The 8,960-nt window shown below is 44.8% G+C and overlaps 1 long non-coding RNA gene across 1 annotated transcript; it reads left to right on the top strand.

Moving 5' to 3' along the window:
- Window positions 1–237: 237 nt before the first annotated feature.
- Window positions 238–7,388, top strand: LOC121090785. Its single transcript, XR_005828722.1, has 4 exons — window positions 238–522; window positions 954–1,752; window positions 3,639–3,820; window positions 7,105–7,388. It is a non-coding gene; the product is annotated as an uncharacterized LOC121090785 (long non-coding RNA).
- The last annotated feature ends 1,572 nt before the right edge of the window (window positions 7,389–8,960 follow it).

Here is an 8,960-nt window from a genome sequence, read left to right as displayed (position 1 = left end):
CAGCTGCACTGGGAACATACCAGTTACTAGTGGTACCATACAGGGTAATGGTTTCAGGGTTGAACAACGTAGCCTGTGATCACTGTGTGGAAGAAAAAAGACTCATCCTTTTGGCAAGTGGTTAATTCAAAGGTACAAGAGATACAGGAACTTTGCTTCCTGGAATCTCTTCCCTGATGTGAAAAAAAACTTGTTGTGATGCCCTAGCAAAGTGCGTGCAACGTTTTCTACAGGATATTTTCTTATTTAGCAATTTCCTTTTGGCTTGTAATTCCTTGATGGTATGAAATAAAAACTTTCTTGTCAAAAGCCTTCTCGCAGGAATAAGGGTTGTTTCAGAGTTAGCTTTTTTTTTTTGAGAAGATAACTACTTTCCTTTTCTGTACTGTGCTTCATCTTCTCAGCTGCTACTTTTTGTGATGTGCAGAGCATCTGAGCTACCGGGGCCACATCCTACATGGTCACAGAGTCTTGAAGTCTGTGTTCACCAGTGGATTAGATGTGGTGTAGGAACACATTTGAGTAAGTACAGTACTTGGTGCAGTAGACTGAGACCTACACTTGATATGAAGCTTTTTTCCCCTCAAGATTTGTTGACATTGCTGCTAGAGTGAAGGATTCTCTCCATCTCTTTAATCAGTTGTTTCAGGGAGAGAACAGCAACTTGGACTATAGCAGGGAAGTACAGGGCTTTCTCTGGTTTCTGCATTTCCATAGGTTTGGGAAGGAGAGGAGGGGAGAAAAAAAAAAAAAAAAAGCAAGCTGGGGCTTCCTGTGAAAAAGGTTTTCTTACACAGATCCTTAAGGGACACTTGTGCAGCACTGAATACATGAAGTATCCTCATTGTGCTGCCAGCAGTTGGCAAGGCTGCCATTTCACCGTGGGGAAGGCTTTGGCAATGCTGAATTAAAATGCTGCTGTTCTCCTCCACCTCTCTTTTTTTCTTCCTCAGTTGTGCTGGTCCAGCTGTTTGTGATTCCACATGGTGCACTGGATTGAAGAAACCAGTAAGGAAAAGTAACCCAGCCAAAAAGGAAAAGCCCTGCAGCCTAAGTCAGCATCTCTGGTGTTGAACATCACAATGATGCTTTTAGTAATCAAGTCATAGGCAAGATTTGTAAGGTGAAAATCCATGTGGCTGAACAAGCTGTCATCTAAGGCTCTCTCACTGCAACTGGATTCTCATGTAGACTGGAAGGATGAGTTTTATTATTTTGGGGAGGGGTTTATTAGGCACTGGACTGAGATTTGGGAGACCGAAGTCCTGGTCCTGCCACTGCTGCAGACTGCTGGTGTCACCGTGAGTGAGTTTATCTGCACCAGTCCTGGCCAAAGCAGGGCATTTGCTGAGTGAGTCCAGGCAAAATTTCCCGTTCTCATGTGCCTCTTGTGTGTTTAGTTTGGGACAGGGACTGCTTGGCTCTTGCATGGCTTTGATCAAAGCTTTAGGCACTAACCTGGGACTGAGCTATCAAGCAAGTAGTGAAGCCCATGTGGAGCTAAAGAGAAAGAGGCCATACCTTGATCCTTGCCCACTACACTAAAAAGCCATGCACTAACCATCTGTGTGACTGCCAACAGGACTGAAAATAGCTGGTTTACAGAAATACCGTACTCTGTGGGTGTGATCCTTGTACCATGCGGAGCAGCAAACCAAAGGGGCAGCACATCTCTATGGGAAGAGCTCGGTTGTGTCACTGGGTGTCCTGAAAGGCCGGGAAGATCTCCTCTCGCTCAGCTACCCAAGCACGGTGGGTTGAGAGGAAGGTGTGCACATTCAGCAAGTGGGCAGAGGGGGAACAGGGGTGAATCTAGAGTAGGAGTGGGAAGCAGATTAAGCCTGAGGCTCTGGGAGGTGCTGTTGCAGAAAGCTTTGAACAAGATGAGCACTTCTGGGTGCTACATGGAGAAGGAAAGGAAGCAGGCAGCAGTGTAAAGGAGAGTGGAGGAAGTGACAAGAGCACTCCAGGAGCCGTCAGCTCCATGGCACCCCCTGTGAGGGGATGGGTGCTTCTGGTCTGCTGCTGGAGACTTCCAGCAGCAGAAGTAATTCCCAGCAACCCTGGTCCCTGCCCTGGCCCTTCTGGCAGTGCTACACATAAGTCCCAGCTTGGAGGAGCGCCCCACCACATGCTGTGCAAAAGATGCTCTGGAGTTTGCCAGGCTACTGGGTTGTAGTAATCTGCCCCTCCTAGAAGAAGGAAATGGTCTGTACGCGGCCATCACTTGGGCTTGCATTGTACCAGGTTAAAATTGTTGCCACTTTGGAAACATTTGAGGAGGGGAAAAAAAAGGAATAGGATTAACTACTGAAGAATTGGGTCCCTTAAGGGCTGGCTGCATATATTGGTCTCCAAATTAGGAGCATCCTTAAACCTCTAACTCAGTTGCTGTTACAGGATGGCACCTCCAGTATGAGTGCAGAAGGAAGGGTGCTGTGCTATGAGGACCAAGCTGTCCTCCTTCCTGAGTTAAAATCAACCTTTCGCTGTTTTCTCTTGCTTTCTTCACCTCCTTTGGATTTCTTACTAATAAGAATGTTGCCTCAACACCCAGCCTAGATCTGACTTTCCCTTCCCTGCCCTCAGGGCCTTGAGAGACAAAGCAGCTTGTTGGAACATGTCCTACTCTCTTCCCTTTGGCTCTTTTAATTTGCATTTCTAATATTCCTCCTTTAGTGTGTTTCTGCACTTCAGACTGGCTTTTCTTGGTTGCAGTCTCTTGATCTGGATTAAAAAGAAAAAAAAAATAAAAAAACCACAACCAAAACCACAACACAATACCTTTAAATCTGGATACCATTAAAATTATAAAACATGCAAGCTTCTCAGTAGTTTGTAATCCTCCCTCTCTCCCTGGAGCACTTTTTGGGGTGTCTTTTGTCATGCACAGAGACTCTTCGAGTAGGATACACACTGGTAAGGGCTAGTGAGCTACAAGGCTCAGCTGACCACCAAGAAAGGCACCCAAAGTGTCTTTGTTGCCTAGACACATGCTCATCGGGTGGAAGGATTGGCCTCAGCTGCTTTGCTGGAATGGAACATCCATGCTGCTGAGGTGCCCTCATCCATCTGGGGTTGGGTTTTCTCCCCTTCAGGATTTTCTGCATTGAGGCTTTTCCTCTTGCAGCTTTGAGCTGCCACCTATCACATCTCGACAATCCTACCTTTGTCCTCAGATTTACCTTTTTTTATCTTGCAGGGCTCTGTCCTCTTTCTCAAAAGTTGGCAACCACCTCAGCTTTCAGAAGCAGGGTTATCCAGCTGGGCTGTGTCAAGGAGGCCTCGGATTGCAGCTGAACCTGGAGGATGGTGTGGTTTCAGGGCCAGCTTGCTGCAAGCTCCATCTATCTTGTGTTCATGCCAGTTTAACGCACCAGATGGTTGCTTCTGTGCTGGAGGAGGTTGCTGCGTTATTAAATCACTCCTGCTTCTTTGTCAGTCTGGGGGGGTCTACCATCCTGACATGATACTGGTCTAGAAGAGAACTTAACACTGAGTCAGGCTAGCAGATACAGTAAAAACCACTGGTGTTTCATGCATCATTCTTTCTGAGCAGAAAAAAAGCCCTTTCACCGAACTGCACGTGTAGATCAGGGCCCTGGAATCAACAGGATCTTTTCTTTTTACATCTGCAGCCAGCCAGGTGAAGTCTGCGTGTCCTCACTGCAAGACTGGAACCATGGAGCCCTTCCTGAGGGTCATTCCGGAAGTTCTCCTCTTCCCTTGCTTTTCTTTGATTTGGTGGCAGGCTCCTCAGCCTGGAAAAGTGATTGCTGATGATGTGGTGGAGGTCTAATATATATTGGCATGGAAGAGGGTAAGGAACAATGGTTTGCCTCACACAAGAATTAAGGTGCGCCAGCTGAAACTATCAGGTGGCACTCAAAACAAAAGGAGATGCTATTTGGCAGGGTGTGTGGTTTAGCTGGGGAGCTCATGGCGTTGGGACATCATAGATGCCAAACATGATATGGGTTCAAAAAGCAACTAAACATGGGAAAGAAAAATCTGTCAAGGGTTATTTAACACAGAGACATCAGCTGTGACTCAAAGTCCCTGAGCAATACGGTATCAGGATGCCAGGGAAGCATAGCTGTTAGATTTTCCTCCATGTACTGTGCCCTGGCTGTCTGCTGGTGGCCTTTGAGACAGCATGCAGGATTCAGATGGTCCTTCAGTTTGACTCAGTTTGTGAAGATACGGCACAACCTATAGCAGGTGCAGTGATACTGCTGATAATCGATAGCTTTGCTTCCTCTTTCTGAGGCTCTGCAGTCAAACAAGAGTTTTTTGTGTTTATTTTCCTACTGTAGCTTTCCCTCTTTTACAGAGAGACAGATGTTTTTGTGAATGGTGCTTAACAGTTCTTTCAAACTCAATTTCAAAACATTTGGGAGCCAGGAGTTGTGAGCACTCAGCTTCTACAGTGAGCAAAGGATTTCCCCCCCCTGCAGTTTCTGTTATACCATGATTTTCCAAGGTGTACACACTTTGTGACCTGAGGTTTTAAAAACTGGCCATTTGTTAGCATCTGAAAGCCTTGGAAATACCAACCGGCCCTGTTTTCTTTGCTTGCTCTCCTAATTTTGAAACACTGTGGAACAATTAGGGGGATGTAATTTAAAAAAAATCAGGCTCTGTCCCAACCCTGAACTGTCTTGGATCTTGTATATACAACAAATGCTGGAGATTTTATTTTTTTTTTTTGCAGGCTTGACAACACACCATTCTTGCATTTGAAATGGCTGGACAGTAAAACTGAAGTGTGTTGTCCCTTTGTTATAAGTGCCTATCAGGGCACGGTGTTTTGTGTAGGATCTCTTACTTGTGCCCTGTAGCTGCGCCCACCTACTGCCCAGCTAGGCGTTAAGTGATGTGATTAATAGCTGTCACATGTGGTTGCCTCTGCCTCTGATCTCTAGGCTGGGGAGATCTGTGTGTGCAGCTGAGGGTTTTATTTTGCTAGCAGAGCTCTGAAAGTTTTTCGCTGTCAGGAAATTGTTTCTGATACTTTAACGTTGGTCTTTGTCCTGACTGAAAATTAAGACCTAAAAAAAAAAACAAATTAAAATTGTACACACATATTTTTGCATGATGATGTTGTTCTTTATTTAGTTAAGCTTGCCAGAGTATTTCCTTTAGGTACGTTTAACAAGAGCATCTTAATATTTCAGGATTCCTTTTGGGGCTGCTGAGCTAAAGGTTCCAGCTCACTGAGCTGTATGCTCAGAGGGGCCTGGGATACTTTATATGTCATATTTTCATGCTCTGGATTCCTGCCCAGACAAGTTCTCCCAAGAGCAGGACACAGCCATGAGAAACAGCTGAGTTGGCTTAATGCAAACATGTAATAATGATCATACAGGGCAGAGTGAAGGTACAAGCATCTCCATGCATGGTCTTCAGCAACAATCATCAGCAGATATTTAAGGAGAGAATATAGGGAACAGGGTATTTCCCTGACTCCAGTCATAAGCAACTCAATGACTTCTTGAGGCAGAAGTTATATCTGGATTGTCATGTTTGATACTATGGAGCTATCCTCTGCAAATTGCCTCTTAAATCTGTGTTCCTTTTTGAGGACTTGGTGATCAAGCACTTGGTTCTCCTGTTGATTTTGGAAAGGCTATGAATGTATGGCACCCAAAGCTGCAGTTTCAACAGGCAAGCAGTGGCCTGAAGTCATGCAACTTAATGCTGACGTGACTTGGAACACTTTGGATTTAGTTCAAGAGCATGCTGATTTTTGATATAAGGGGAATGAAAAATAATATTTAATGATTTAGACAAAATCCCCTTGTCTGCCCCCAAGGACAGTTTTTTGTTGTTTTGTTTTGGTTGTTGTTTTTTTTTTTTCCCCTGAGATTGCTTTTTCTGTGGAGGGAAAATTCCCAACCTACTTGAGTGGCAAGCTCTTGCTTTTAACTAAAGCATATGCTGATGTATGTTTGTATCTTACTCCAACAAAAAGCTGTGGGTAAATGCAGAGCTGGAAGCAGCATGCAGTTCCCTTCCTCAGTCCAACAGTCCTCATATTGCTGTGGGTGGGGGGGAGGAATGTCGATTACAATTCAGTTGGCAGGAATGACAGCAAAATTCTACTGATTAAAAAACCCATGTAATTCCAACTCTATCACCTGTCCTACAGGGCACTTCACTGTAAATGCAGAAAGATTCTGAAAAGTGGATCTACAGCACCCGTTGCCTGAGACATGTCAAATGAGAAGAAGAAATAAGCTGCCTTTATTTCTATAAGAGGATCATTAGACCTCAAGAGGGAATTTTTTAGCCTCTTCATGCTAGATTATAAAGATTATCTAATAATTCTGTATGCAAAATGGAATTCTTAAATGCTTTTGCCTCTCCCTAGTTCGTAACTTGATGCCTTATTACCCTCAAGCAAAGGCAAGAAATTCTTAGGGCTGCTTTTCTTGGACAGTGGGTGCTGCTGCTGGCTGCTCGGCTCGCTCTGAGCAGCTGAGAGGGGCTGCTGCGCCTGTTGGGAAGGTGTCTGCCTGCTCTTGGACGCACCAAGAGTGCTCCTAGCACTTGAGAAATGATTTTGCAGCTGTTGTAACAGTGGAGATGGCCATTTTAGATTTCGTTTTAAAGGCATTTTAACTTTTCTGTCCTGAAATCTCCCTTCAAGGTCTTCTGCCAAAAGTCAGCTTTAATTTACAGTGAAAGTTTTGAGGTTAATTGAACAGAGCACTTCAGAGATGAGGGATTTGAGTCTGTGAGACCTTGCAGATTTCATAAAATGCACTGATATGTTTTGGTTTTTAGCAAGCTTTTCTCAGGTTAATTCATGGAGGTTACACTTTTCAAGGCTGGTGAAACCCAGTGGTTCCCTGGACTGTAATCAGCTACACTGAGCAGTTGTGCATCTACTCCCGGCTCCAGCCAGTCACAGATTTTACAGGGTTTGAGCCCCTGACAGGGACGCTTTACATCACTTTATCAGATGAAGCCTGAGTCCTTGTCATAAACCCGTTATTTATTCTCCAAAGTTTATTTAACGAATGTGCTCAGTAAATAGAGTTGGGAAAGTGCCTTTAACTTGATTACAGGGTTTTCCTCCTCTGCTTTGTTCCCTTGCAGAAAATGACCCTGATGAATGGCATGTCCTCACGGGCTGTAACTGCCCTCAGCCAGTTCCACCTGAGGTGGCTTCTTAGCCAGCTGCGGCACTGGGAAGAGTGGAGGAAGAAACACTGAATGTCTGAATATTTCGGGTATTTCAATAAACTGTTTTCTGAGTGTTCAGTGTTTCAAGTTTCCATCTCTTGAGCAGATGGAGGTGATCTCCCACCCTTCTTGTCCCAGAGTGCCCTGCTTAGTCAGCGCTGTGATTTCTTCCTCTGTGGTGTTCCATAGCTGCTCCTGCCACGCTGCTGAGCCCAGCCTCTTCTGACCACAAGAGTCAGGAGGTGGGCTTTTCTCCATGTGGCAATACTATATATTTCTGCTAACGACAAAGGTTTTTCACCAACTAGTGAAATAGTCCAGAGTGACCATGTCTACAGGGAGCCTGTGATACCATTCTTGTACTAAGATGGCATCATCAGCTCCGCTGCTGTGCAGTAGTGGATGCCTTTGTCTCTCCTGTCCAGCTGTTTGTAAGGGACTGGAGTGACACAAAACCTTTCCTACTCAATAAATGTAGGTTGTAATTATAAGGGAGCGTAGCTATGACTCTATTAATCTGATAGCTGTGTGTTTACTGCATAAAAAGACTGTATATGCTGATGCATCTATCAAGAAACTCCAATCCATCAGCACTCCGTGAAGGGTAAACCGCCATGCAGACCACAGTAGATCATGCCTTTTGGATCACATGGTCACTTCACATTTTCCTGGTTTCTGAGCTCCTTAGGAAGATGCGTCATTGCATTGACCGTGAACCTAAGTTACAAAAAAAAGATGTTTTTCCAAAACCTTCTGTTTTGCATTCTTTGGTTTCCAAGCCTTCTCCTCCCCAACACCAACAGCTCCATCCATACGCCAAGGTTGCTAGGGTGGCCTGCTTCTGCTTTACCCAAGCATCCCAACAACTGCAGTGGTTGCCTCAGAGAGGTATGTCAGGTGCTGCCAGCCTCAGGTGGACACTGCTTGGATCAGAAAGTCCTTTCTATTGAAGTGTCCCCTTTCTCATGGGGCTTGAAACCTCACTGTGTTTTCAGGTATGCACTAGCTCAGGTATGCACTGAACAGCCCAGCTATTACCCTGGAAGGCCAGGTCCAGATGAACCTTGGTGGAGGAAGACAATTAAATTCTTTGTGCTAATGGCCATTGTTCTTTTTGATGTGTGGTAACTCGGTGGAACATTTTGTCTGATTTTTTAAGACAGTCTGGTTTTCACATCTCGCACGGTACATTCCTTAATCCTTACTGCATTACAACATCTGCTTACCTCAAAGACCTGTATGATCTTGTTTTCATACCGGGTTGTGTGTTGTTCAGAAGGATAGACCTTCAAGAAAGCATCCCGTGATTTATTGGACAAAGAAGACTTACTGTGAACAAACTCTTCTCCTGGCCTGAGAGCTGTTTGATGTGCTGCTCCTACTCAGACTGGAAACTCGTCCTTGTCATTAGCTGTGCTAATTATGCATCTTGTTTTCACAGCCTACTTGAAATGAACCCCTGTGTGGAAGGCTGCACTGTCACGGCCAGTAAGGAAGGAAGAAAAATGGATGCTGTGTGTACTCCAGACACTGTTAGTGGATCTAGTTCTGCAAAAATAACTGCTAAGGGTATATAATGTTTCCCATCTGCCTTTGGTTTTGGCTGTGTTTACTTACATTTGTTACAGAATGCACATATTTGGCCTTTATAGAAGCTGTGAAGGGCAGGAAGATTGGTTGGGACTGTTTGTTCTGAGCCTTCCACATGACACTCTCAGCGTACTGCAGGAACTCTGCTAGAAAAACAGGAAAGTCAGCAAAAGAGAAGC

This window comes from Falco naumanni, chromosome 6 (assembly GCF_017639655.2).
Source record: "Falco naumanni isolate bFalNau1 chromosome 6, bFalNau1.pat, whole genome shotgun sequence".
Taxonomy (NCBI): domain Eukaryota; kingdom Metazoa; phylum Chordata; class Aves; order Falconiformes; family Falconidae; genus Falco; species Falco naumanni.
The sequence above is the reverse complement of the archived record's forward strand: the minus strand, read 5'-3'. Positions and strand labels throughout refer to the sequence as shown.